The sequence below is a fragment of the Nannospalax galili genome, unplaced genomic scaffold, assembly GCF_000622305.1.
Source record: "Nannospalax galili isolate Female #2095 unplaced genomic scaffold, S.galili_v1.0 scaffold511, whole genome shotgun sequence".
Classification (NCBI taxonomy): Eukaryota; Metazoa; Chordata; class Mammalia; order Rodentia; family Spalacidae; genus Nannospalax; species Nannospalax galili.
Genome location: NW_008331831.1, coordinates 3,906,860 through 3,925,659, shown reverse-complemented (window position 1 = coordinate 3,925,659; position 18,800 = coordinate 3,906,860). Strand labels below are relative to the sequence as shown.

Sequence of the window (18,800 nt, the reverse complement as noted above, 5' to 3'; positions counted from 1 at the left end):
ATACTAATTTGGTCAGAGGGACATAAAGGACAGTTTTTGCTCCTTGCCCTCCTAGGTCAACTAGTTCCAGGGGACTATGAGAATCTCCAAAAATGTCCTGTAATTGTGGTGGGTCACCTGTCCTCTTGAGCAAGGAGACCGAGGAGACCCCACCAGATGGACTTGAACCAGTGTCCAGTTTACAAAGAGGAGGGTCAACACAGAGGAAACATTTCCTCCATGCTTCCAAGCAAAGCCAGCCGTGGTCAAGTAGGACCTTTGACTTATCTTCACATTTGTGGAACTGATGCTAGAAATGAGCTAGGGGCTCCTCCAAGCCCATGTGACCCCCAAGGAACAGATCCTCAAATGACCTTAAGAATAAAAATAAATTAGTTTTTCTGGGCCAACTGTATGGCCTTAAATATCCCAAAAGAAAGTATAACCAAAGATTAAAGGTGCTTAACATTCTTTAATAATCCATATGTATAGCTTAATGTTACATAACAAGCAACAATGCCAGATACGAGATACCTTCTTCTGAGTTGTTGGCCAAGGTGGCCCAAGGGACTTCCAGATAGTAACCCAGCATAGAACTGGGAAAATGAACAGCAGACCCCAATCTTATCTAAAGGAATATTGACAACTGATTGCTGCTAGATGAGGAACAGCTGACCTTCCTAAAACAAAGACCTCTTGATAGGCTGACTAGATTCACATGATGGATAAGTAGTGGGGAATGGCTGGGGGTGCCGACAACACAGCAAGCAGTAGCAGGGATAAGAGTATAAGGGAACTACTTGGGGGAGGGAGGCTATGGGAGGGTGCCACCTGGGAAGTGGGTGTATAGTTGAATAAGATTGTTTGGGGTGTTCTGTGTAATATACACACAGACAAAAAAATCAACAACTCAAAAGACGGTATCACCTATCTGGCATTGTTGCTTGTTATGTAGCCTTTAGCTATACATATGGACTCTTAAAAAAATTATATTGGCCCCTTTAATCTTTGGTTATACTTTCCTTTTGGGTGTTTAAGGCCATACAGTTGGCCCAGATAAACGAATTTGTTTTTACTCTTAAGGTCATTTGAGGATCTGTTCTTCAGGGGTCACATGAGCTTGGGAGGAGCCCCTGGCTCCTTTCTTTTACCAGTTCCACCTATGTGAAGATAAGTCAAAGGTCCTGTTCGACCATGGTTGGCTTCGCTTGGAAGCATGGAAGAAATGATTCCTCTGTGTTGACCCTCCTCTTTGTAAACTGGACACTGGTTCAAGTCCATCTGGTGGGTTTCTCCTTGGCCTCCTTGATCAAGACTACAGGTGACCCACCACAATTACAGGACATTTTGAGAGATGCTCATAGTCCCCTGGAACTATTGGATATAGGAGGGCAAGGAGCAAAGACTTTCCTTTATGTCCCTTTTACCAAATTATTATAGGCCTCAAAGTATGTCTGTTAAACATCCAAGAAGGTTAGTTCCATAAGTCTGGTACTTTTAATTACTAAGTGTTATGTAGATAAATCTTGGGCAAAGACCAATTGTTCTCAGCTAAACTTTACCTAGACATATATTTCTTGATCTGCTATGTATAATTTGTCAGTATGTTGTTGGAGTAATATGGTTCCCTCTGGTCTTTAATACTAACTAGGCATTATTTATCTCTTGCATTGTCTCACCCCTCCATCATGGTTTTCCCACTTAAGGTACCCCCATTTCCCTCCTTTCTCCCTTAATAATACCCTGTTCTATGTGCCTACTTCTCTTGAGCTCCATCTTTCCCTTTATCCCCTAGGTTCCTTGTATACCCTCCCCTCCCCCTCCCTTAACCTAACCAAATTTTTACCCATGTAAAAAAATGTATTATATTTGAGGAGGAAGCATGGAAATTTACATCAGGTTAAGTAGTTGAGGTGATAAACATTGCCATTGAAATCTACCCTATGACTTTATAGACATACACAGGCGCCAAGGATCCAAGTGCAACTGATTATGACTCATAATAGATACATACAGATTAGAGATACATGCGCCAACATCTCCATGTTAGTAGCAAAAACAATGAGTCTTTCTACAAGGAACAATATATTCTCAAATGAAATGGAGATCTTTTTTAAGGTTAAAAACTCATTCAATTTTACATCTTACAGGGCTTATACTGAGTTCAATATTGTATAACTGTGTTAATTCTACTGTAAACCTAGAAACTTACAGCCATTTGTGAAAGACATGTACTCTTGCTCTGGAGTGTGTTGCCGAATATGTTAAAGCTGCAATGAAATGCTTCTTCTAATCATGTAGGTATTAAAAATTTAAAAAATGTATTTCATATTCAAAAAAATCAACAAATTAAAAAATGTATTTGAGAAGGAAGCATAAAAATTTATGTCATGCTAATTAGTAAAGGTGATAAACATTACCATTGAAATCTACCTGATGACTTTATAGACATACACAGGTGCCAAGGATCTGAGTGCAACCAATTATGACTAGTAATAATCAGATACATACAAATTAGAGACGCATGCACCAACATCTCGGTATTAGTAGCGAAAACAATGAGTCTTTCTGTAAGAAACAGTTTATTTTAAAATGAAATGGAGAGCTTTTTTAAAGGTGAAAACCTCATTTAATTTTATGTCTTATAGGGTTTATACTTAGTACAATATTGTGTATCTATATTAATTCAACTGTAAACCTAAAAATTTACACCCAATTTTGAAAGAGATGCATCTTAGCTCTGGAAATTGTTATTGAATATATCAATGCTGTTGTAATGAAATGCTTCTTCTAATTATGTGGTTATTAAATAATTAAAAAATAATAAAAAATTTTAAAAAAGAAATACACAAAAATTCAAGATAAACAAAACAGTCCAGTCTGGGAAGCTGGGGAGATGGTTTAGTTCATAGAGTACTTGCTACTGAAACATGAGGACCTGAGTTTGGATTCCCAACACTTATGCAAAAGGACAGGAGCAGCATGTACCTGTAATCTCAAAGCTGGGAAGTAATATAGGCAGATTCCCAGAGCTCCCTGGCCAGCCAGCCTGGCTGAGTTGATGAGCTCTAGACTCAGTGAGAAACCCTGTCTCAGAAAACAAAGTAGAAAATGGTTGACAAAAGTGCACATGTATGCATACCCACACATGTACACACATAGGCACTTGGACACACAAATATATCCACCCCCCCCACATTAATCCAATCTGTACCTGTGAAGTAAACAAGGAAATTCAGTCTTTTTTGTCTTCTTCAAAAATCTGTTGCCCCAGGCCAGGCATGGCGGCATGTACTTTTAATCCCAGCCTCAGGAGGCAGGGGCAGGCAGATTAGCATGAGATCGAGGCCATACTGGTCAACTTAGTGACATTCAGGCAGGCTGGGACTAGGGATACCTGTCAAAACAAACAAACAATAAAACAACAAATAAAAATGCAAACAACTATGTTACCCCTAAAAAAAATCCCAGAAAATTGGCAGTGAAAGACAAAGGTCAAAAGAGAGAAGAGGGTGGAACATATTCCTAAGCAGTTTAGAATAGACTAAGGTCAGCATACTCTGAGATGCTAAAGGCTAGTTGAAGAAATTCCTCATTCTGAAGGAACTGAGATTTGAATGCTGCCTGAAGATCAGTGAAGAGCAATTCAGTGCTTGGAGTAGTCCTGCTTCTCATTTCACATCCTGATGTCTGCACCATGCCTTCCTGGGGAGGGCCTCTCATTTCACCACCCAGCCTACCTCAAGGACCCCCAGGTCCTTTTGGGCAGTTATATCAGTGGCCCCCTTCCCTGGACTCTTTGCTTCCATACTGAGATGAACTTTACCCCTGAGCATGATGGGTCTATTGCAAAGGACCTTCTGAACAGGCTTAGAATTGTCAAACACAGCAAAACCAACATCGAATAACTTCTCAACACTGGCAATGCTTAACTCCACCACAATCCTATAAATTTAAAAGAAATTTTTAAGTTTTAATTTGTTCACCTCATGAGGCAAGTTCTTAAAGATGAATTGGTGATTGTTAGGGTATCTCATAGTTCTTTGTGGTTCAACATCACTTTCTCACCAGCTTCATGGGCTGACCTGGTCTTCTCTAGGGAAGAATATTTACCCATTGTTCTCATACTCTGATTCCCCTGAAGCCTTTGCAGTGGAATCTGAAAGTCAGGCTTAGCCTCTGCATGGGACTATGCAACTGTTGCTTTAATAAGCAGAGGTTATATCCTAATAATTGGAACAGCTTCCTGGGAGGAAGGTTCTTCCTGGTCACAGATGCCCAAGAAAATATCTCTGAATCTTCCTGTATTATCTCAGCAATGTTTGTCACTGGAGAACTCTTCTGAGCATCCTTAAGAGGAGTTTCTTCTAATATTGGCTCAGACTTTTCCTCTTGGATCTCAGATCTAGGTTCTTATTTTGGCTCTGGCTGAGGATCAGGCTCAAATTCAGCAACAGGTTCTTCTCAATGTTCTTCTAAGTCATTGCTGATAATCTGATCATGGTAAATTCCAGAATCATCAGCTACCACTTTAGCTATCTTTCTTCTGGTTCTTCCTTATATGCCTCCCAAGGCTCAGTGACAAAACTACCAGACCTCATCTGGATGTCTGAAAATATCATTATGAACATATAATTTATTTGCAACATTTATTTGCCTTTAGGAGCAAGGAAAATGTCTGCATACATCTCTGCAGCACCTGGTTCTTGTTAGAGAGCAGCTCAGTCACTGGGATCACTATACCATTGTTTAGGGAAGTATGTTCATCAGCATGGCAAATCCTGGTGTGGCAGTTTGTGAAGTTTTGTGACATCACTTTCTTGTGACTTTTTATCCATAGACTGCATCTATTGGCTTTCTGTTTGAATCCAATTTTACATAGAATTCTTTCCATGAAAAATTTTAAATTAGGAAGATAATTTACTTGTTTTTGTGTGTGGCTTTTCCTGGGGAAATGTATTTCTGTTCACCCTAGATAAAGAAGGTAAAGACAGACCAAAGTAACAATTCCACCCAAACCAGCTTGGTAAACCATTGAGTTTATCAGGGTTACTTAAAGGAGCATGGGCAACTTATAGGCAAGTACAACACTAAAATGTCTCCTATTTCCAAAAATTTCATGCCACTTATATATCTTCAGGAAGGGGAGGGGCCTCATGAATCTTCCCACCTCCTCTTCATGTTTGAAAGTTAATAGACTCAGTCTTGTGAGGGTCTCCTGTGGGTAATCATAGCAGCTCTAATTGAAGACAGCAACAATCATGTCCAGCCTAGAGGAAATGGCCATACAACAGTTATCATCTTCCAGTATCCGAAGAGCAGGTATTTATTTTTAATTTACTTCATTGGCCCTTGATCATGGGTACAGTCTTCTCTTTCAGAATTTTCTGTCTGAGCCCCTTGCTGATCCCTGCCAAATTCATTAGGACCATGAGCATTTCAAAGTTCTACAGTCTTGAGCTGTTGAGTGGTAAGAAGGAAATGAGGTGCCAGATCACTTTGTATATCTACTTTCCAGGAAAGGTCATTTCTGAGTTATAGATGATGGTGAACTTGGCAAGATCTTGGGCTGCCTTTATCTACCTGACATCTCTGCCTTCCATTGCCAGTCGGAACAAAGCCTTACCTCTTCCTTGAGAAAGCACAGTGCCTTCATCTTCCACCTCTTCCACCTAGCCAGGAAGACCTGTGAGAGACTGTGCAGTTTGTCAGCATGGGTCTTCACCTGCTGACACCACATCCACTGCTAGTGGTAAGCCTGTGTGATACTTTGTATTAGTTACTTTTCTGTTACTATGATAAAACACCATGATCAAGGCAACTTGTAGAAGAAATAGTTTATTGTGGCTTACAGTTCCAGTAAGAGACCATCATGGCAGGGAAGCATGGCAGAAACAGTAGGCATGGCAGCAGAAGCTCAAAGTGGAAAGCATATCCCTGTGCTTGGCACAGGGAAGAAGCAGGAGAAAACCAGAAGTTGGGATGAAGCTATGAACTCTCAAAGCCTGCCCCCAGTGACATACTTCCCTTAGCAAGGCCACACATATCCTAAACTTCTGCAAACAGCCACCATGTGGGGACCAAGTGTTCTAGTAGTTGAGTTTATGGGGGCATCTCTTTCAAATCACTATCATTTATGCTTAGTGTGCTGCTCAGTCATATGTTGCTTTGATGTTTGGCAAGCTACCATCTGGGATCAAACTCCATATAGCTGTAGCTGTTATTGCAGCTCACCAGTGCAGAGACCACTACAAATAGCACCGACCTCTCCCAGTAGCTGCTGATCTGGAACAGAGCCTTCAAAGCAGTCTTGTCCTCCATAAACTCTTCCTTCATATCAGCTTCAAAGGTAACATAAGCCAGGCCCTCCACTGCCCAATACCAAATGCCTATGTTGAGCTGGTCATTGCACAGCTGCTCTAGGCACTGCTTAGCCAGTTTGAGAGTAGAGCCTTCAGCAAACTGCTTCGTGCTTAAGATAGTTCCTTCAGCTTAGTCAAGTTTACACAGTCCTATCAGTGCCCAGATGTGTATGTTGTCCCTCTCACTGCCTTATACAGATCCTTGAACTGTGATGAATGACACAAGCTCAGTGTTGTGCATCAGAACTTCCAGAGCATCGAGACTGAGCCCCTCATGTTTACTGGCAAGTATTTTGTGTCCTGAACCAACTCTCTGGTCCCTCTTATTTTATTTCTACCTACTGAGTCTCTTGTATTTTAAAAACGGAATGGCTATTCAGCTGATTGGTCAGTCACTTTATCTAGAGGGTTTACTCTCATCTCATGCCTCATCTACTTGATTTGTCCACCTGGAAAAAAATAATAGCCCAGAAACACTCCCTTATCCTAGGCACCATGATTCAGGTCAGTTACCAGTTTCACAGTATTTATGTAGCCTCAGTTCTTTCTAAGACTTCCATCTCAAGTACGTCTTGGGTTTAGGATACCACAAACAAAATCTTACCGTTTTGCCCAAGGCTGCTGCTTTGGAATAGGCAAATGGTGATTTTTTTTTTATAACTCGGCAGCTCTGGACTAATTATTGTCCAAACAATCTGATTTAGTATGCTTTTGGTGACTATTGGTATATTTATTCTTTTTCCACTCAATATGCTTTATAAATTTTTATCATAACCTATCTTTTGAAGAATATAGTGTTAAATCTAATTAGACAATTGTTAGAAACACTGTACAGGTTAATAGAATTTGACAGTCTCCTGGGTAGAATAATTCTTTAGGTTGATTCCTAAATTGAGAATTAAAATCCAAAGTTGAAGGGCTAGAGAGATGGCTCAGTGGTTAAGAACACTGACTGTTCTTACAGAAGACCTGGGTTCGAATCCCAGCACCCACATAGCAGCTAACAACTGTCCGTAACTCCAGTTCTAGGGGATCTGACAGCCTCTTCTGTCCTCTGCAGGCATTGCGTGACACAGGTCCACTTAACCTATATGCAGGCAAAACACTCATACACATAAAATAAAAATAATAAATAAAATATTCTTTAAAAAGATCCAAATTTGATCAAAATTTTTCCATAATGAATAAATGAATGGAGAATTTTCAGGTTAATATGTCACTCCTCTTCCCTGTAGTTATGATAGCTGATGTACTGATATAAATAAACTAATTTAAACCTGATCTATTTCTGATATCAGCTTCTCCCCTAGATAAAGCATAAATAAGTACACATCTTTCAAAATTTAAATTAGTAAACAAAAACTTTGTAGGTTAAACAGGACAACTAACCATGTTAAGCAGAAAATTGAATAAAGAAGGCACTTGCTTCTTTTGTGGATAGTTCACTTTTCATGTACGTTAGGTGTTCTGAGCACTCTTCAGGAAATGGATGCAACCTTTCTACTGTCAGATTAAACCCTTGTCTCCACATTTTCCCAAGTAGATCATCCATTAATCTGACATGTTTGACTTTGTTTACATAGAACAGGGAAAATTTGTAGCTTTTAGCTTTACATTTTATTTCTGCGCTGCTAGGAAGGGTTCAGTTATCTTTAACATAATCTCATTGTTGGCCTTTAATGAAAGCACAGTAAGAGAAAACTGCATTATAACTGAGAGATCATCAAGTTCAGCTTTATATTTCAGTTACTACAAGACCTGATTGGTGATCTCACCCACTAAAAACATATTTTTTTTTATAGACAGGATATTCTTAAGTATCTCTCATAGTTTAGTATCAAGACTGTCAGTTTTTCAGATTTTCCTGTGAGCAGAGCACTGTAGGTAGGCCCTTGAACATAATGGAAAAGCCAGGACTCCTGCTGTCTGTCAACATCCTTCTTGTGGGCACCAGTTCCAGTTGGTGAGAGGCAGTCAGGACTAAACATAGTCTAAAATTCAGGAAGTTTTCAAGGGGCTATTTGGGAGGTATGTTGAAAATACTTCTAGCTTCTCTGTTCTCATTCACCAAGGCAACATAATAAACCTTTTAGCATTTATAAGGAGGAAAAAACAAAACAAAACCAAAGGGACAAGCTTCAGAGACCGCTGTTTGGGTGATAAATGAGCCCATTGTCCTCATGCCGACTTTCATTGTTGCTGTGCTGGATGTCTTCCAGGTGCACTTTTCACCTTCCTCTACTCTGCTTTCTGCCCAGAGAGGCTGAGCTGTTTAATTAATGACTTTCTAAGCATGGACCCTGGACCAGCAACACCTGGGGACTTATCAGAAATGCAAATTTTCAGGTCCTATTCCATTCTGGGGTGGTAGTGCCCCAGTACTTGGTTTTAACATGCTCTCCTGGTGAGTCTGTTTATGGTAAACTTTCAGAATCACCATACTACAAAACTAAACTCCTTTGTGGCCTCTCCTTGGATTTGGTCAGTGGGGAACATCTATAGAAAATCTAAGGGAGAGAGAGGAATGTGAAATGGATGTTTATTTTCCTAGCTCTGCTCCTGTGAGGTCACTACTGGTTGACTGTGTTCCTTAATGGAGGCAACATCTCCTGTTAGGAGGCTTTGTACACACTGCTATTCTTTGTGGGCCATAGTAACCTGTGTTCTTATTGTTACTACCCTTGCTACTCTCATAGGATCCTGCATTATCCTTTGCTTTTCTAAAATCTGTCCACACTTTTGTAAATATTGCCTTTAATAAATACTTTGCAATTGCTTTATTTGAAAATGCTTGAATTATAACTGATGTAGTCCACAGTGCTATTTTAAAATTTATTTTTATTTATTCTTTGATAGTTTCAAACATATATACAATGTATCTTGGTCATATCCGCTCTAACTATCCCTCACTTCCCCCAGGTCCCTCCAACACAATGCCCCTTCCACCTTCATATTCTCTTCCGTTATGTCCAATTAGGATGTCTACAGTGAGTGTGGGCAATCTACTAATAGTCTACTTCTGAAAAAAAAATGACTCCCCCTCCTCCAGAAGCCATCAATTGTCAGTAGAGCCTCAGCTAGAGGGTGGAGTCTCATGAGCCCCTCTCCTAGTCATGCTGGAATTCTTGACTGACTTGCTCTTGTGCAGGTCTTGTGCAGGTGGCTGTAGCTGCTGTGAGTTCATGAGTACAATGGTCATGCAGCATTCAGGGACAGCATTTCACAGCACTTTTCCCTGTCTTCTGCCTCTTACATTCTTTTTGCTTCTTCTTCTGCAATCTTCTCCGAGCCTTTTAGAGGTTGATACAGATCCCCATTTAGGCTAAATGCTCATTAGTCACTTATTCTCAGCACTTTGACTACTTATGAATCTCTACAATAACTGTTGCCCACTGCAGAAAAGATAATTTCTGATCAAGGTTGCAATCAGCACAAATCTATGGATATAAACATAAATATTTAGAAAGCAGTTTGACAACATGTCTGTTTATCCAAACAACAATAGTGGTTCCCCCCACCCCCTATCAGGGCCTATAACCTCCCCAGTCATGGATGTTTGGACAAGTTTACAGTACTAGGCAGGGTACCCTCTTGTGGAGCAGGTCTCAGATCCAATCAGAAAGCAGTTGGTTACTTTCATAGCAAGCATGATACTATTGCATTGATAGAACTAGTTTTTTGTTTTTTTTTTCTTCTTCTTCTTCTCTTTTTTCTTTCTTTTTTTCCTTTCTTTGCATTTTTGAGATAAGGTTTCCCTGGAGCTGTAGCTGACCTGGAACTCGCTATGTAGACCAGGCTGAACTTGATCTCATAGAGATCTGCCTCCCAAGTACTGGGATTAAAGGTGTCCACTCAGATGACTGCTTTTGTGAATACTTTCTCTTCTCTAATTTATGAAATAGAGTTGTTAGGAGGACAAAGTGAGCTAACATGTTTATCACAATTCCTGGGTCATACCTTGGTCTCCCAATGTTAAAATTGATTTCCATATAGACTACCTGATTTCAGATGAAGGGATTAATATAACCGTAAAAGAGGTCAGTTATTTAAGGATCATTAATTGTTTGTTAAATATTTAAACCTATTTTAAATTGTCTGATCCCAAGGACCATTAAGTTCAATAATAAAGTGATGATTATTTTCTAATTTTAAATATTTTATTATTTTTATTCTATGTATATGAATACATTGCCTGCATGTATGTAAGTTCACCCATGTTGTGCAGTGCCCATGGAAGTCAGAGGAGGGTGTCAGATTCCCTGAAACTGAAGTTATGGATGGTTGGTAGCCACCATGTGGGTGCTGGGAACCAAACCCAAGTCCTCTGCAAGAAGAGCCAGTGCTCTTAACCTCTTAACCACTGAGCCATCTCTCCAGCACCTATTTTCAAATTTTATAAAGTATGTAGACAGATTTACATTTCAGTATCTGTTGTTTCTCTTCTTTAATGGACCCGAATATACTGGCAACACTATGAATGCCTCCTTGGTAGTGAGAGAGGAAATGATGTGAGCCAGTGAAAGATTAAGCAGAAGACTTTGAGTGGGTCTCACCAATCACTTCTGTCTCAGTGAGTCTGTTCTGTTCAGGGCCAGCTTCATGGATGTGTAACCTGTGCCACCATTTAATTTCCTGCTTTCAAACAGGGTCAGGCTTCATTTAGTGATATGAGTTGGAATTTTTGACAAATTTTGAATTGTAGACCTTACATTTACTTTCATTTTCACTGGACTCTAAATTACGTGGATGGTTCTTACTTTGCCATATTTATGCTTGTTTAATGGCCAAGTAAGTATAATCACTATAAAAAAAATAAGGTCTGGGGCTTGAGAATATAGTTCAGTTAGAAGAGTGCTTGCATTCATGAATCCCTGTATTTGAGCTGCAGCACCCTGTAAAACCAGATATGGTGGTTCATGCCTGTAAACTCAGCACTCTGGAGGTGGATGCAGAAGATCAGAGGTTAAAGATCATCCTTGACTACATAGTGAGTTTGAGGCCAACTTGGGATACATGAGACCCTGTCTCAAAAAACAAAAACAGAACAAACCAAAACAAACAAATTATTAAATCTATTAAGAAATATTTTATTCATACTGCTCTACAGATGAAGAGTTCTAAATTCCACCTTTCAAACAAATATGTTACTCTCAAAGACTGAAAGTTTCACTTATAAAACTATTCTAGTCAAATGTAATAGATAAGGAAAAAATGAGGTCCAATAAGTTTTTATCGAAAACATTGAGGCTAACATTAGATTCTAGCAGGAATTGCTATTCTGTTTCATCAGAAAACCAAACATGCAAAACTCCAGATAAAAGAGACAAATGTTTTTCTCTGGGAAGTTTTCTTTAAGTGTAAAATAAGGTATCATAGATACCATTTGTAGCTCAGTAACAGGTAAATATTATTTACATAATACCAAAAAGTCAGAAACCATTTTTCCTGAGTAACCTAAAATTATTGATGGACATTGAATTTAAGAAGATATTTTCCACAGGGTTGAAACTTGGCTATGAAAATTTCTGGTTAAAGGTTATTTCCTAAAGGAATAAATATCCAATACCTGACTCAGAATGTTACTATTTTCATGTTTGGCATCCCTGTACAAATCTGAGAGGTTACATGTACTGTTAAGAGCTTTTTATTACTTGGTGAAGACACAGCCTCTTTAATTATGGCTGGCAACACAGGCCTTTTCTCTGACCAGTCCTTATGGGACTTAACATAGTGTACAATTAGTTTCTTTTAAATAATTTACCTCACTGTGTATTCATAATTCATAGACTCTTGCCATGACAAATCAAGGAACCTCACTACCCCAAAGCAGCTGTGGACTAAGAGAACATTAGGGCTTGCAGGGACAGATACATTGGAGGATACCACGTGTGGATAGAATAGTGAGGCTTAGACTTCGGTAAACCATGCTGAAGACTTTGGCTTTCAAATGCTTTCATATCACCTAGAACTCAATACTCCAGACTTAATATTCATTTTCTTATTAGGCAAACTACCAGCAAGTGTTTTGGAGAGAAAGGAAGATGAGTGATTAATGTATTATCATTCTTTTCTCAAATCACCGACGTGGTCATTCTGAGAGCACACAGACCAATGGGATAGGCTTAGAGCATCTCCTAAATAGAAGATTTCCTGTCATTTGCTAGACTAAAAGGAAACTACCTTACCAGAAATTCTTACTATTTTTATAAAGTTTAATGGTAGCCAAATTCCATGTTGTTCAGACACCCTTTGAGAAACTAAACAACTAATAAAACCTTTCCAAAAAGAAGTAAAGATAAAATACTGCTTGAACTCAAGTTCTCCCCTCTTTTAAAAGCCCTGAAAAGTCATATATCATCTTGTCAGCCCTTATCTCACATCTTTAATGGTACCCTCTCATCTAAACAAAGGTTTTTTGGGGGGTCTTTTTGAGACAGGGTCTCCCTGTAGCCCCAGCTGTCCTGGAACTCACTATGTAGACCAGGCTGGCCTTGAACTCACAGAGATCTGCCTGCCTCTGCCTCCCGAGTGCTGGGATTAAAGGTGTGCGCCACCACACCTGGCTAAACAAAGGTTTTTTAAATTTTTTTTTAATTATTTATTTTGTGTGTTGTGTGAACATGCATGCCATAGCATATGTATGAAGGTTAGAGAACAACCTGTGAGAGTTGGTTTTCTCTTCTGCTATGTGGATTCTGGGGATTGAACTTATGTTGTCAGGTGTGAGCTGACCCTGTGCTTTACCCGCTGTGCTGTCTCACTGGCACCAAGAACAAAGGTTTTAATGAACACTTCAGTAAATCTGATGTGTACAACTCAATGACTTGAATCTTCAGTTCTTCAAAACATAAGTAAGCCTATAATCCAAATGATTTGTTATAATAAAAGCTCTGGCTTTTTATTTAGTAATCTAACTCTTCCATGTACAACTCAATAATGTTGCATTGTTGATCAAACTTCCAACACATGAATTTAGGTGAACATAATCAAACCATAAGACATATTTACACAGAAACCAGAATGAAGAATTATTATTAATGTGACAGTAAAGACATAAAAAGAAATGCTACTCCCTAAATGGCACACACACACACACACACACACACACACACACACAAAAACTGAAAAAAGATATCATAGAACATATAGGCCAAAGAGAAATAAAATATCTAGCTGATAAAGGTAAATCCAAGCATGTCAATGGTCACATTAGTTATAAATTTCAAGAATCCCCTTTTAGACCTAGACACATAAATAAGTCTAAAACTGAAAGAATAAGAAGAGATATGCCACTCTACCTATAATAAAAATAAGATTCAGGGATGGAGAGTTTAGCTTTGCTGTACAGCATTTGTTTAGCATGCATGAAACTCTAGATTCAACCTTCAGCATTAAGAAAAAGGCATAAAAGTATAGAAACAGAGGGAGAATTCCCAAATTCCGCTATGAAGCCAGCATCACTCTAATACCCCAAACAGGGAAAGACACAACTGAAAAAGAAAACTATGAACCCATATCCTTAACGAACAAGTTGCAAAAATTCTCAACAAAATACTTGCAAACTGCATAAAGATGTTCATCAAAGAGATCATTCACCATGATCAAGTAGGCTTTATCCAAGAGATGCAGGGATGGTTCAATATATGCAAGTCAATAGACATCATCAAGCATATAAATGGACTCAAAGACAAAATCCACATGGTCATCTAAATTCAGCATGCATTCATGATAAAATTTCTAAAGGGAATTAGACTGTAGAGAACATACATCAACATAATTAAAATATCATTCTAAATGGAAAAACATGGAAGCATTCCCACTAAAATCAGGAACCAGACAAGAATGTCCCTATTTCCACTCCTTTTCAATATAGTGCTTGAAATTCTTGCCAGAACAAGACAAGAGAAGGAAATTAAAGGAGTACCAGTTGCAAAAGAAGAGGTCAAATTATTGCTTTTTGCAGATGATATGATACTATACCTAAGAGATCCCCAAAATTCCACCAGAAAACTCATAGAACTGATCAACACTTTCAGTAAAGTGGCAGGTTATAAAATTAATCTACAAAAATCAGTAGCTTTTCTATATACCAATAACAAGCAATTGGAGAAAGAGTACTCATTCACAATAGCTGCAAAAAAAAAAAAAAAATCTTGGAATAAACCTGACCAAAGACATCAAAGATCTGTACAATGAAAAATTTAAATATGTAAAGAAAAATTGAGATTGAGGACCACACCAGAAGATGGAAGGACCGCCCATGTTCAGGGATTGGAAGAATTAATATTGTGAAAATGACCATCCTAGACTGGCTAAGATCACGAGAACAAATGATACCAAATGTTGCAGAGGATGTGGGGAAAGGGGAATGCTCATCCACTGCTGGTAGGATTGCAAACTTGTTCAACCCCAATGGAAGTAGTGTGGCAAACTCTTAAAAAATTACAAATGAACCTACCATTTGACCCAGTTATACCACTCCTTAGCATATATCCAAAGAATTCATCCTATTACAGAGACACTTGTACATCCATGTTTATTGCAGCTCTTCTCAGAATAGCTAAGAGATGGAAGCAACCTAAGTGTCCCTCAACTGACGAGTGAATAATGAAAATGTGGTTCATTTATATGATGGAGTTTTACTCAGCAGTAAAGAAAGATGAAATCATGAAACTTGCAGGTAAATGGATGGAACTAGAAACTGTTATACTAAGTGAGTGACACAGACTCAAAGAAACAAATGACGTATGTTCTCCCTCATATGTGGATCCTAGCACCAAATCGTTATAAATGAATATGTATCTAGACATAACTATAGGAACCAGGATAATGAAAAGGAACCAGGGAGGTAAAGGAAAAGAAAGAATCTGAAAGAGAACAGTAGGAAACAGGTGTTAATAAGGGCAATATGGATAAAAATGGAGTTATTTTAAGGGAGGGGGGAGGGAAGGTTATACAAGGAACCTAGCGGATAAAGGGAAAGAAGGAGCTCAAGAGAGGTAGGACCATAGGAGAAGAGAAGGAGCTCAAGAGAGGTGGGACCATAGGAGAAAGGTATTATTAAGGGAGAAATGGGAAAAATGGGGACATTTTAAATGGGGAAACCATGGTGGAAGGGTTAGGCAATGCAAGAGATAAATAATGCCTAGCTAGTGTTTAAAAAATCAGAGGGAACCATATTAGTCCAACAACCTACTATATATATATATATAAAACTAGCTCAAGGAACATAATATATGTCTAATCAAGGTTTATCTGAGAACCTTTGGTTTTTGCCCAAGCTTTATCTACATAGCACATGGTAATCAAAAGTACCAGACTGGTGGAACTAACCTTCCATAACAGCCATACTTTGAGGTCTATACTGATTTGGTCAGAGGGACTTAAAGGACAGCTTTTGCTCCTTGCCCTCCGAGGTTGACTAAGTTCCAGGGGACTATGGAGTATCTCTCAAAATATCATGTAACTGTGTGGAGTCACCTGTCCTCTTGATCAAGGAGGCGATGGAGACTCAACCAGATGGACTTAAACCAGTGTGCAGTCTACAAAGAGGAGGGTCAACACAGAAGAAACATTTCCTCCATGCTTCCAAGTGAAGCCAGCCATTGGCAAGCAGGACCTTTGACTTATCTTCACATAGATGCAACCAGTAGAGGAAAGAAACCAGGGGCTCCTCCTAAGCCCATGTGACCCCTGAGGAACAGATCCTCAAATGACCTTAAGACTAAAAATAAAAAACGAGTCTTTCTGTAAGAAACAGTATATTTTTAAATGGCAGTGAACCTAAAAATTTTATAGCCACTTTTGAAAGAGATGTATCTTTGCTCTGGAAACTTATTGAGTATGTTAAAGCGGTAATGAAATGCTTCTTCTAAAAAATAAAAAAAAATATGTAATAAAAAAATTTGGTTTATCTGGGCCAACTGCATGGTCTTAAACACCCAAAAGGAAAGTATAACCAAAGATGAAAGTGGTCAGTATAATTCTTTAAGAGTTCATGTGTATAGCTAAAGGTTACATAACAAGAAACAATGCTAGACAGGAGATACCTTCCTTTGAGTTGTTGGCCAGGGTGGCCCAAGAGACTCCCAGACAATAGCCCAGCATAGAACTGGGAAAATGAACAGCAGACCCCAATCTTATCTAAAGTAATACTGGTAACTGATTGCTGCTAGATGAGGAAGAGCTGATCTTCCTAAAACAATGAACTCTGGGTAGGCTGACTAGATTCAGTGGATGGGCAAGTACTGGGGAACCGCCTGGGGGCACTGACAACACACTGGACAGTAACAGGATGACAGAGTATATGGGCTCCAGTTGGGGGGAAATGGGAGAGTGTCACTTGGCATGTGGGTGTATAGGTGAATATGATTGTTTGGGATGGTCTGTATGAAATACACATACAAGAGATCAATAAATAAAAAGAAATGAGTTATATATGAGGAAGAGGCATAGAAATTTGCTTCATGTTAATTAGTAGATATGAAAAACATTAGCATTGAAATCTACCTGATGAATTTATATCTGTATTCAGGTGCCAAGGATCTCAGAAAGTAGCTGACTATGACTAATAATAATCAGATATATAGAGATTAGAGACACATATGCAAACAGCTCAGTGTTAGTTGCATTAAAAATGAGTTTTTCTGTATGGAACAATATGAAATGGAGATCTTTTTTAAAGGTTAAAAGCTCAGTCAATTTTAGGTCTTATAGGGTTTATACTGAGTACAATATTGTATGACTGTATTAATTCAACTGTGAACCTAAAAATTTACAGCCAATTTTGAAAGAGATGCATCTTACCTCTGGAAATTGTTATTGAATATATCAATGCTGTTGTAATGAAATGCTTTTCTAATTAAAAAAAAGGAAAATGACAATCCTACCAAAAGCAATATATAGATTCAATGCAATCCCAATAAAATCCCCATGACATTCTTCACAGAATTAGAAAAAAAATCCTAAAATTCATGTGGAAGCACAGAAGACCCCAGATAGCCAAAGCAACCCTGAGCACAAAGAGCATAGTAGCTGGACTAGTATACATTCCCATGAGCAGTTTATAAACCTCTTTTAGTCTGCCCACACAGATGAGTAGGGAACATAGCCCCTAGCCTTGCCAGCTCCAGGCTCTGATGCAGGCTTATTCCATAGTCCTGGTTTCTATAGGAAGAGAGAGTGTAAACCATTGTCCGGCAGTTTTATTGACCTTACTTGAACCTTATGCTCCATTTCAAAATCTTCTGCTATTGGATATTACCACCAATTATGTACCAGTCTTTGGTGGTCCAATTCATTGTTCCTGCAGCACCTATGTTTGAGGGGAAGCAATTCTTGGCCATTCTACTGACATTGTCAGAGCTGCTTTCTTTTGTTGTGTGCAGTGTGCAAATCACAGCTGTGCCTGCCTGCTTCTCCTTAGGGAGTTTACACGGCTTGCTAAACTTATTGACAGCTATTTTCTCTTGAAAGAATAAAGATTGTTGTGCATTAAAAGGTCATTAAAAACGGCATAGTGGCTATAATGATATTAAAGTTGTATTTATGAAGGAAATCATCAAAGATAAATAATTAGAAAAAGAACAATTTTAAACAGAATGATCAGAAGAAGATAACAATGAGGACAGAATCAAGGAAATAAAAAACAAAAAGCAATGAAACTAAAACTAGATTTTTAGAGAAAGCCATTAAAATGGCAAGTCTCTACTCTGATTAGAAAAAAGGGAAGAAAATATGAATTGCTAATATGTAATGTAAGGTGGTAAAGATATAAAGAATAATATAGGTAAATAGCTACATAGAGAATATAATAGAATATTATAAAGAGCTCAGATTATGTGGAGAAAATCTTTGAAAGGCAAACTACCAAAGCTTGCTCAAGAAGAAATACATGACTCAAATATCTATGTATATATTAAAGCAATTGACTTTTTGTTAAAAAATTTTCCTGGAGCCAAGCATAGTGGCACATGTCTATAATCCCAGAATATGGGAGGCTGAGGCAGGAGGATAGTGAGTTCAAGACCAGCCTGTGCTATATAAGAAGAGCCTGTCTCAAAATAAAGTCCTGAAACTTTGAAACTACCAGAGAAAACATTTCATTTATTTCTTGAATAAGACCCAGTTGCTCAGCAAATAAATGCAAGAATTGATAGTTTAGGTTATAGCAAACCAAAAAGCCCCTGCACAACAAAGAAAACCATCAGTAGAGTGAAGAGACAAACTACACAATAGGAGAAAGTCTTTGTTAACTACACATCTGACAGATGATCAATATCCAAATATATAAAGAACTCAAAAAAAAAAAACCCAACAACAACAAAACAAGTAATCCAATTGATAAACTGGCAAATAATCTGAGCAGATACTTCTCAAGGAAATACAAATGGCTGGCTAATCAATACTAAAAGAATACTTAACATAGTCATCAGTGTAATGCAAATTGAAACTACATTA

The 18,800-nt window shown here is 38.4% G+C and overlaps 1 pseudogene; it reads right to left on the bottom strand.

Annotated features, from left to right (window-relative positions):
- Window positions 1-3,513: 3,513 nt before the first annotated feature.
- LOC103729002 lies at window positions 3,514-6,315 on the bottom strand (annotated as a pseudogene).
- Window positions 6,316-18,800: the final 12,485 nt, after the last annotated feature.